The 8,934-nt window shown below is 34.9% G+C and overlaps 1 pseudogene; it reads right to left on the bottom strand.

Moving 5' to 3' along the window:
* Positions 1-2,870: 2,870 nt before the first annotated feature.
* On the bottom strand, positions 2,871-3,782 carry LOC141497498 (large ribosomal subunit protein uL10 pseudogene; annotated as a pseudogene).
* Positions 3,783-8,934: the final 5,152 nt, after the last annotated feature.

The raw sequence follows: 8,934 nt of genomic DNA on the forward strand, positions 1-8,934 counted from the left end.
TTTTTGTTCTTCAATTACATTTTATTTTTTGATAATGCCATAGCAAGTCATGGCATCATTCCATTTCATTTTTTAATTTAAATTTACTTTTTATTAAAGATATTATTTGACTTTTACATTTCCCCCCAATCTTGCTTCCCTCCCCACTCCCCCACAGAATGCACTCTGTTTACTTTATTTCCATGTTGTACCTTGATCCAAATTGGGTGTGATGAAAGAGAAATCATATCCTTAAAGAGAAGTCTAAGAGGTAACAAGATCAAACAATAAGATATTTGTTTTTTTTTTTCTAAATGAAAGGGAGTAGTCCTTGTACTTTGTTCAAACTCCACAGCTCCTTATCTGGATACAGATGTCACTCTCCTTTGCAGACAGCCCAAAATTGTTCCCGATTGTTGCACTGATGGAATGAGCAAGTCCTTCAAGCTTGAACATCACTCCCATGTTGCTGTTAGGGTGTACAGTGTTTTTCTGGTTCTGCTCATCTCAGTCAGCATCAGTTCATGCAAATCCCTCCAGGTTTTCCTGAAATCCCATCCCTCTTGGTTTCTAATAGAACAATAGTGTTCCATGACATACATATACCACAGTTTGCTAAGCTATTCCCCAACTGAAGGACATTTACTGGATTTCCAATTCTTTGCCACCACAAACATGGCTGCTATAAATATTTTTGTACAAGTAATGTTTTTACCCTTTTCCTCATCTCTTCAGGGTATAGACCCAGTAGTGGTATTGCTGGGTCAAAGGGTATGTATATTTTTGTTGCCCTTTGGGCATAGTTCCAAATAGCTCTCCAGAAAGGATGGATGAGTTCACAGCTCCACCAACAGTGTAACAGTGTCCCAGATTTCCCACATCCCTTCCAACAATGATCATTATCCTTCCTGGTCATACTGCACAATCTGAGAAAAGTGAGGTGGTATCTCAGGGAAGCTTTAATTTGCATTTCTCTAATAATTAATGATTTAGAGCATTTTTTCATATGGCTATAGATTATTTTGATCTCCTCATCTGTAAATTGCCTTTGCATATCCTTTGACCATTTGTCAATCGGGGAATGGCTTTTTGTTTTAAAAATATGACTCAGTTCTCTGTATATTTTAGAAATGAGTCTTTTGTCAGAATCATTAGTTGTAAAGATCGTTTCCCAATTTACTACATTTCTTTTGATCTTGGTTACATTGGTTTTATCTGTGCAAAAGCTTTTTAATTTAATGTAATCGAAATCATCTAATTGATTTTTGATGATGTTTTCCAAATCTTCCTTAGTCATAAACTGTTCTCCTTTCCATAGATCTGACAGGTAGACTAGTCCTTGATCTTCTAATTTGCTAATAGTATTGTTTTTTTATGTCTATGTTCTGTAACCATTTGGATCTTATCTTGGTAAAGGGGGTGAGGTGTTGGTCTAATCTAAGTTTCTTCCATACTAACTTCTAATTTTCCCAGCAATTTTTATCAAAGAGGGAGTTTTTATCCCAATGGCCAGACTCTTTGTGTTTATCAAACATCAGACTACTATAATCATCTCCTGCTTTTACATCTAGTCTATTCCACTGGTCTCTATTTCTTAGCCAATACCAAACAATTTTGATGACTGATGCTTTATAATATAATTTTAGATCTGGTAGGGATAAACCACCTTCTTTTGCACTTTTTTCATTAAGCTCCTGGCAATTCTTGACTTTTTATTACTCCATATGAATTTACTTACAATTTTTTTCTAACTCATTAAAGTAATTTTTTGTAATTTTGATTGGTAGGGCACTAAACAGATAGTTTAGTTTGGATAGAATTGTCATTTTTATTATATTAGCTCTACCTATCCATGAGCAGTTGATATTTGCCCAGTTATTTAAATCTAATTTAATTTGTGTGAGAAATGTTTTATAATTGTTTTCAAAGAGATTCTGAGTCTGTCTTGGCAAATAGACTCCCAAATATTTTATATTGTCTGAGGTTACTTTGAATGGGATTTCTCTTTCTAGCTCTTCCTGCTGCTTCTTGCTAGACATATATGGAAAAGTTGAGGATTTATGAGGGTTTATTTTATAACTTGCAACTTTGCTAAAATTGCTAATTGTTTCCAGTAGTTTTTTAGATGATTTCTTGGTATTCTCTATGTAGACCATCATGTCATCTGCAAAGAGTGAGAGTTTTGTCTCTTCCTTCCCAATTCTAATTCCTTTAATTTCTTTTTCTTCTCTAATTGCTGATGCTAACATTTCTAATATAATATTGAATAGTAGTGGTGATAATGGGCATGTTCCAAAATATTCATAGTAGTTCTTTTTGTAGTGGAAAAGAAATGGAAATTGAGGTGATGCCTATCAATTTAGAGAATGGTTAAAAAATGTTTTGGTACATGAATATTAGGGAATACTGTTCTTCTATAAGAAATCATAAATGGTCAGACTCTACAGAAGCATGGAATGAATTGCATGATCTGATGCTGAGCAAAAGGAGCAGAACCAAGAGAATAACATTGTGAGATGATTAACTTTATTAGATCAGCTTTGGACAATGCTATCCCCATCTAGAGGAAGTAAAACAAAACAAAATTTTAAAAATCCTTCAAAATCTGATGGACAGGGGTAGCTAGGTGGCACAATGGAAAGAGTTATGGCCTTGGAGTCAGGAGGACCTGAGTTCAAATCCAGCATCAGACCTTAATAATTACCTAGCTATGTGATCCTGGGTACATGACTTAACCTCATTGTCTACAAAAAACAAAACAAAACAAAGAAAAACAGATGAACATTACATTCATGTTTTATTTTTTTTAATTATTTAATTTTTTTTGATAATGAGCATTTTTTATATCTTTGTTCCACAAATAAACTGGCAAAATAGTTCCATACTGTGGGCTAATCAAGCAGACCAAATCCCATATCTTCTGATACTTCCTTGACTTTCACCTTGGCTGGAGTGGCAGCAGCAGCTGCAGCAGCAGCTGCAGCTGCAGCTGCAGGGGTAGCCACTGCAAAGGCTGAAGGGTCGACCTGGAAGGCCTTCACCATTTCAGCACATGGGAAACTGTACTGAGTCTCCACAGCTACAGCCAAGACCCGCTTGTAACCACTGATGATAGAGTGGGGTACTGATGTAACAGTTGGGTAGCCAACATGCTCTAAGAAGCGAAGGTGCAAAGGTCCCTCTGTGATTTCCAGCACTTCAGTGTTGTAAATGCTGCCATTGTCAAACACCTGCTGAATAATCAGCCCAAAGGAGAATGGGGAGATGTTCAGCATGTTCAACAAGGTGGCCTCACTGGTGCCTAATTTATTTCTAGTCATAATCAGCGACACATCACTCAAAATTTCGATGGTGCCCCTGGAAATCTTGGTGGTGATACCCAAAGCCTGGAAGAAGGAATTCTTCTCAGGAACTAGGCCAGTGTTCTGGGCTGGCACCACAACACCACATGGGGCATTGGCGCTAGCATGGGGAGCAGCTAGCACCTTATTGGCCAGAAACATATCCCTAATCTAAGTCAGATCTTCCTTGGGGAACCCAAAAGCCCACATTCCGTGGATATGAAGCAGCAGTTTCTCCAGGGCAGGATTATTCTCCAGATGCACATGAATGGCTTTGCGCATCATAGTATGTTTTCCCATCAGCACTACGGCCTTGCCACGGAGGGACAGCTTGATCTGCTGCATCTCCTTGGAGCCCACATTGTCTGCTCCCACAATGAAGAATTTTAGATAATCATCCAGAAGTTAGATGATCTTGAAGAAATAGTTGGATTTCCAGGTAGCCCTGTCTTCCCTGGGCATCTTGAAGGTGCTCCAGGGATTGCCACTTGGGGTTTAAAGATGATGTCATTCACAGGAGGATGCCTGGAGAGAGTACATTCACTTTTTAAAAAACATCTCATATATTCCTTTCCCTTAATCCTAATTCCTATACCAAGAATGACTAATCTGTAAACATATTTAACTCAAATTTGTATGTACAATATTAACCTGACCAAGCTGAGGGGAAGAGGGTAGAAAGGGAGGGCCGAAGGAAAATTTTTAACTTAAAAATATACATATGCCTTTGGGTGAATGTTGAAAAACTTTCATAGCATGTATTTGGAAAAACAAAATATCAATAAAGATAATTTAAAAAAATAATGAAGTTCTCCCTCCAGTGAAATGTATTTGGAAACAATGAAGCACACAATTAATGCTGGTTTCTGATAATTACTGTGGAATTATATGCAACCTTCCATTAACACTAATGTGACATTCTTTGCAATGAAATAAAGGAATTCACACACAAGGTAATCTCCAAGCTGGAAGAATGGAGAAATACTTAGTCATACCAATGAGATCTCCCTAGAGAGTCCCAGGAGTTTGGGCTCTAATGAAATATAAATACTCCATTAGGAAAATCACTGACTAAAAATTCTCATATGTATGCTTCACTGTTAAGGTGGTGGTATCTTACTAAAGTTATTTTTAATAAGCTCTTAGTACTCTCTTAATAAGGAATGAACCACTTCTTAGAAAACAATTCTTTACTTGTCTCTTTAAAAGAGACCAGTTACCCTTGTCTTTATATCATTTCAGTATCGTTATTCATATTGGATCAAAGGGAAATACATGTTTCATGTGTTATAAGATTTGGTCCATCTGTCTCTCTCTCCCTCTTTCTACCTGTCTCTCTCAGTATTTTTCTTTCAGTTTCTCTGTCTCCCTCTCTGACTGTACATCCATCTTTCTTTTGTAATTACAAAAAATAAATTCTTAGTCTGATACAGTCTGTGTACATAACCTGTGACAAGAATAATTTAGAAAAAAATCCTCCTTTAAGAGCCCTTGCAATGATCAAATTATTCATGGGAATCAAGGAATAGTTCAGAACTCCATTTCAGTCCATGAACATTCTGAGCAAATAATTCTAGGCTATTCAGATACTGAATGCTTCTAAATTAGTTTCCCTTTCTGACACTGACCCTTTTAAGGCCCTTTCTTACTGGATCATAGCTGGTGAGAATTCTTAATTGGTTTTCATAAATGAACTGGCAGGATTTGAGAGCAGGAGTATCAAGGCGAGTGGTGAAGAAAGGAAAGCTCATGTTGGAACAGCTTAACAAAATCATGATCTCTGTATGCATAGTGATATACTGCATGGAAAATTCTTGGAAGCTTTTCCTCCCAGCAATAGTGTTTAAAAATGGCATTCTTTGAAGGAAATTCCAAATCTGTCTCTAAGTGCAGATATCCAGTTTGAATGTGTACTTCCTTTTGTTTCCATTAGAGAAGAGGCTACAGGATTCCCTCTCCCCCTTTACTTGTTGCCAGCTCTTTTGAGATTTGTCATGATAAACATGTACATACATTTTGTGCACCAGATGATATCAAAAAGTATAGATTTATTTCCTACCATATCTATATCCATTGAGAAGAAAACAAGAAGGGAGATTGAAGGTTGACATTTACTTTGCTATACTGCATGTATTTGATATTTATAGTACACAATAGGAAAGCTATACAATAATTGATTCCAATTTGCCAATGAATAATATCTATTATTTCATTATCTTACCCAAAGAAAATGAGGCACAAAATGAAATATACTACAAGACAAGAAACAATTGCAATAAAATAAATTACTAATTGCAAGCCATTGCTTTGCTTATCTCTAATTCCTGCAATTTATAAAGGCTTGAATAATGATTGTCACTCAAATTTGAATTTTCTAAAAAGCTTGCTTTTCCATACGTCTCTTGTGTAATATTAATGAAAAATAATACTGCACTACTTTTTTAGGTGTGCAAATATTACACATTGATTCTGAAAAAAAATTTTAATGAAACAGATTTTACATTAATTTATCACAGTCGCAACAAGACAATTAAAGTGACCCAGCATAAATGCATTTGATTTTTAAAACTATATTCAGAATATAGAAGTAGAATATAGCAATATGCAGAGAGCTGACTTTGAAGTCAGGTTTAGATCCAGTTTCTGACTTTTAGTTCCAGTGTGAACTTGCTTAAAGGAGTTACATTTTTACTAGTTCAGTTTTCCTAGGGAGGAAAGCTTACCATAACCATGAAATCACAGATCTGGAAACACATCTTCAAGAATATATGCATACATACACAAAGATAAAGAAGATTCAATAACACATCTAACAGTTTCGGATATTTACTTTGGTGGCTGTGTGTAAAATGAATTAAAGTGAGTAGTTTAAGGCAGGAAAAATTATTAGGAAGCCTTCACCTTAGTCCAGGTGAGAAGTTTTGGGTTCCTGTGCAAGCCTGCCTGGTTGTTACATAAATGGAGAACAATGTATCCTCTAAAAGAGAAATGATAAGATTTGGAAACTGATTGAATATGTGCAGTGACAATAAGGAGTGAGACAAACCATCCAAATTCTCTAGGTTTCAGTTTGCTTGTTTATCAAAATTTAAGAGTTGAGCTAGATGATTTCTAAGGTGTGTTACAGCTAGAAACATATGACCCTTATACATTTTTTCATACAAATTAATGTACATACAAGAAAAAAAAAGCTTTCATGTCTTCTAATTTTTAGAGTAGAATAATCCTGTAAATAAGCAACAGCATGGAGGTAGAGAAACCAAAAATATGTATTTATTTCCCTTTTACTCCTTCATATTTTCAATACACTCGGCTCCTGTGGTTGTGGGGGCTAAAATCCAAAATTGACTCTGCCTGTGCTTTGTTATCAGTACCTTGAATTACGAAAATATTGTCTTCATCTTATTTTTCAAATGTGCCTTTGGACTCAAAAGGCAGCAGGAATGAATTTATAATAGATGGCAAATACTTTCTTTACACTTAGGGAATGGTCAGAATCTATGTTTCTTTGTTGACTCAATGCTATGCACTGACTTCACTCTGACCTTGACAAAATCTTTCCCTGATCATTGCACAAATAATAAGAAAAGAGATGAGTAGGGGCATGAAAAAATCCTTTTAAAATCCTATTGTTTGACATAAGGACTTTAAAAAAGAATTCATATGGTGAAAATTGAGATTCTAGCATCTTAGTTATATTATATAAAATCCAAAGTATATTTTATATGTTTCCCAAGGGTAGGACTCAGCTGGAGGTACACAAACATGGGCTAAATGAAATGCAAGAACTGGGAAGGTCAGAAGAAAAGAGTGCCTTTATGAAAAATGGTTTCTTTTGAGATCGGTGATGGGGGAACTTCTCCCCTGAATCCAATCTGATCCTACTAGGAAAGGGGATCTCAATTTTCCAATGCCTGGTGAGAAAAATTGTTTCCAGGAGGCAAACAGACAGATGCTCCAAGAAGCACTACCCTTTTCAAATATATGTTTGGGACTAGAAACCAATGAAAGGGCTTGTTTAGAAACATTTGTGAATAAGGAATTTTATTTCAAATTCACTGTGGACTTTGGCTAATCTCAAATCAGTTATCATTTTTTTATAGATCACAAAATCCTAGATTACATCCTGAAATGCATTTCAAAGATCTCCTAATCCACCCCTTAATATAACAAATGAGGGAATTGATGTAAAGGGAAGTTAAGTGACTTTCTCTAGGTTCCCTAGCCAGTTAGTATTTGAGACAACTTTTGAATTTAGATCTCTCTCAGTCTAGAATCCTATTTACCATCATGCTGCCTCCCAAGTCATAGATAATGCAACCTCTAAAATATCAATAGCTAATGATCCACATGGTCAAAAGAAAGAGAAGTTCTGCAAATCTCACCAAAAACTCCATAGTTTCTCTGAAATAGCCTCCTATTCAATGAAGAGATATATTAAAAAAGCAATATACATACATATATATATATATATATATGTATATCATGAAGTTTTCCTCAATCTGTGTCTGAAAGTAGCTTTGATTGACCACAGCAACCCTACTTAACAATTTAAAAAAGAAATCACATATCCTCATTTTCTTTTGGCTATCCACACATCCTTATATAATCTTTTACTTCATCCACTGTCTTCTTTCATCTTTTTTCTTTCCATAATTTAATAAAGACTGGTCAGCATAAAGATTTTTAAGATTTTAATTCATCAGTCACTCAGTACCCATATGTCTTTCATGATGTGGGTGAAAATAATTTTTGAGTCTCTATGAATTTACCCTTTCTCGAACCTCCATAACTTAAAGAGTAGGCAATTTAAAAATGCATATTGAATTGAATGAATCACTTTTTTTAATGCTTTTGGAAATGAAATGAGAAAAATAGAAAGTAGGAAGAAGAAAGTAAAAAAAAAACTTGATACAAATTATTTTGAGTTTGCATTTTCCTTTCTGTTTTTAAACTAATTTGTTAGGTTTAATGTAAATGTATTTTTAAAAATACTGTACATAATAGAAATCCATAGTTCAAATATAAAAAATTCCAATTATTTGTACATTGAAATGATTGTATATTTTGACATTTTTTCCTTTTTAAATGTATTAAATTATATAGAATTATCTAAATATTTCTTTTAAATGTTCTTTTTTTTAAATCTTAAGTTTCATATTCTTTCTCTTCCTTCCATTTCTCTCCCACCCTCTAAGAAGACAAAATACATGACATAGATTATATATGTGAAAACATGTAAAACACATTTCTATATTAGCTATATTGGAGAAGATGAGAAAAGTGGAAATAAAGAAAAAGAGAAAGAAAATAAAAGAAACAATGGAAAGAAAATGAGAAAATTGTACTGTATCAAGTAACAGGACATTTATTTTTTTTTTAATTTTGGTGCTACTATTTCCAGAGATAGCTCTGGGTGTCAGCAAGTTTAAGGTGTTTCTGAGGTAATGTTATCCTGGGAGAGGTGTGGTCATTGTTCTCCTAGTCTGTACTCTGAACCTAGGAGGGGTTCTTGCCCCTCAAATACTAAAACCCTTTTCCTCCCGAGAACTGAGCCAGAATTCTTATGGGCAAAAGAGTTTCTAATCAGTCCCAGATACACCCAGTGCTAGCA

The sequence above is a fragment of the Macrotis lagotis genome, chromosome X (genome assembly GCF_037893015.1).
Source record: "Macrotis lagotis isolate mMagLag1 chromosome X, bilby.v1.9.chrom.fasta, whole genome shotgun sequence".
Lineage (NCBI taxonomy): Eukaryota > Metazoa > Chordata > Mammalia > Peramelemorphia > Peramelidae > Macrotis > Macrotis lagotis.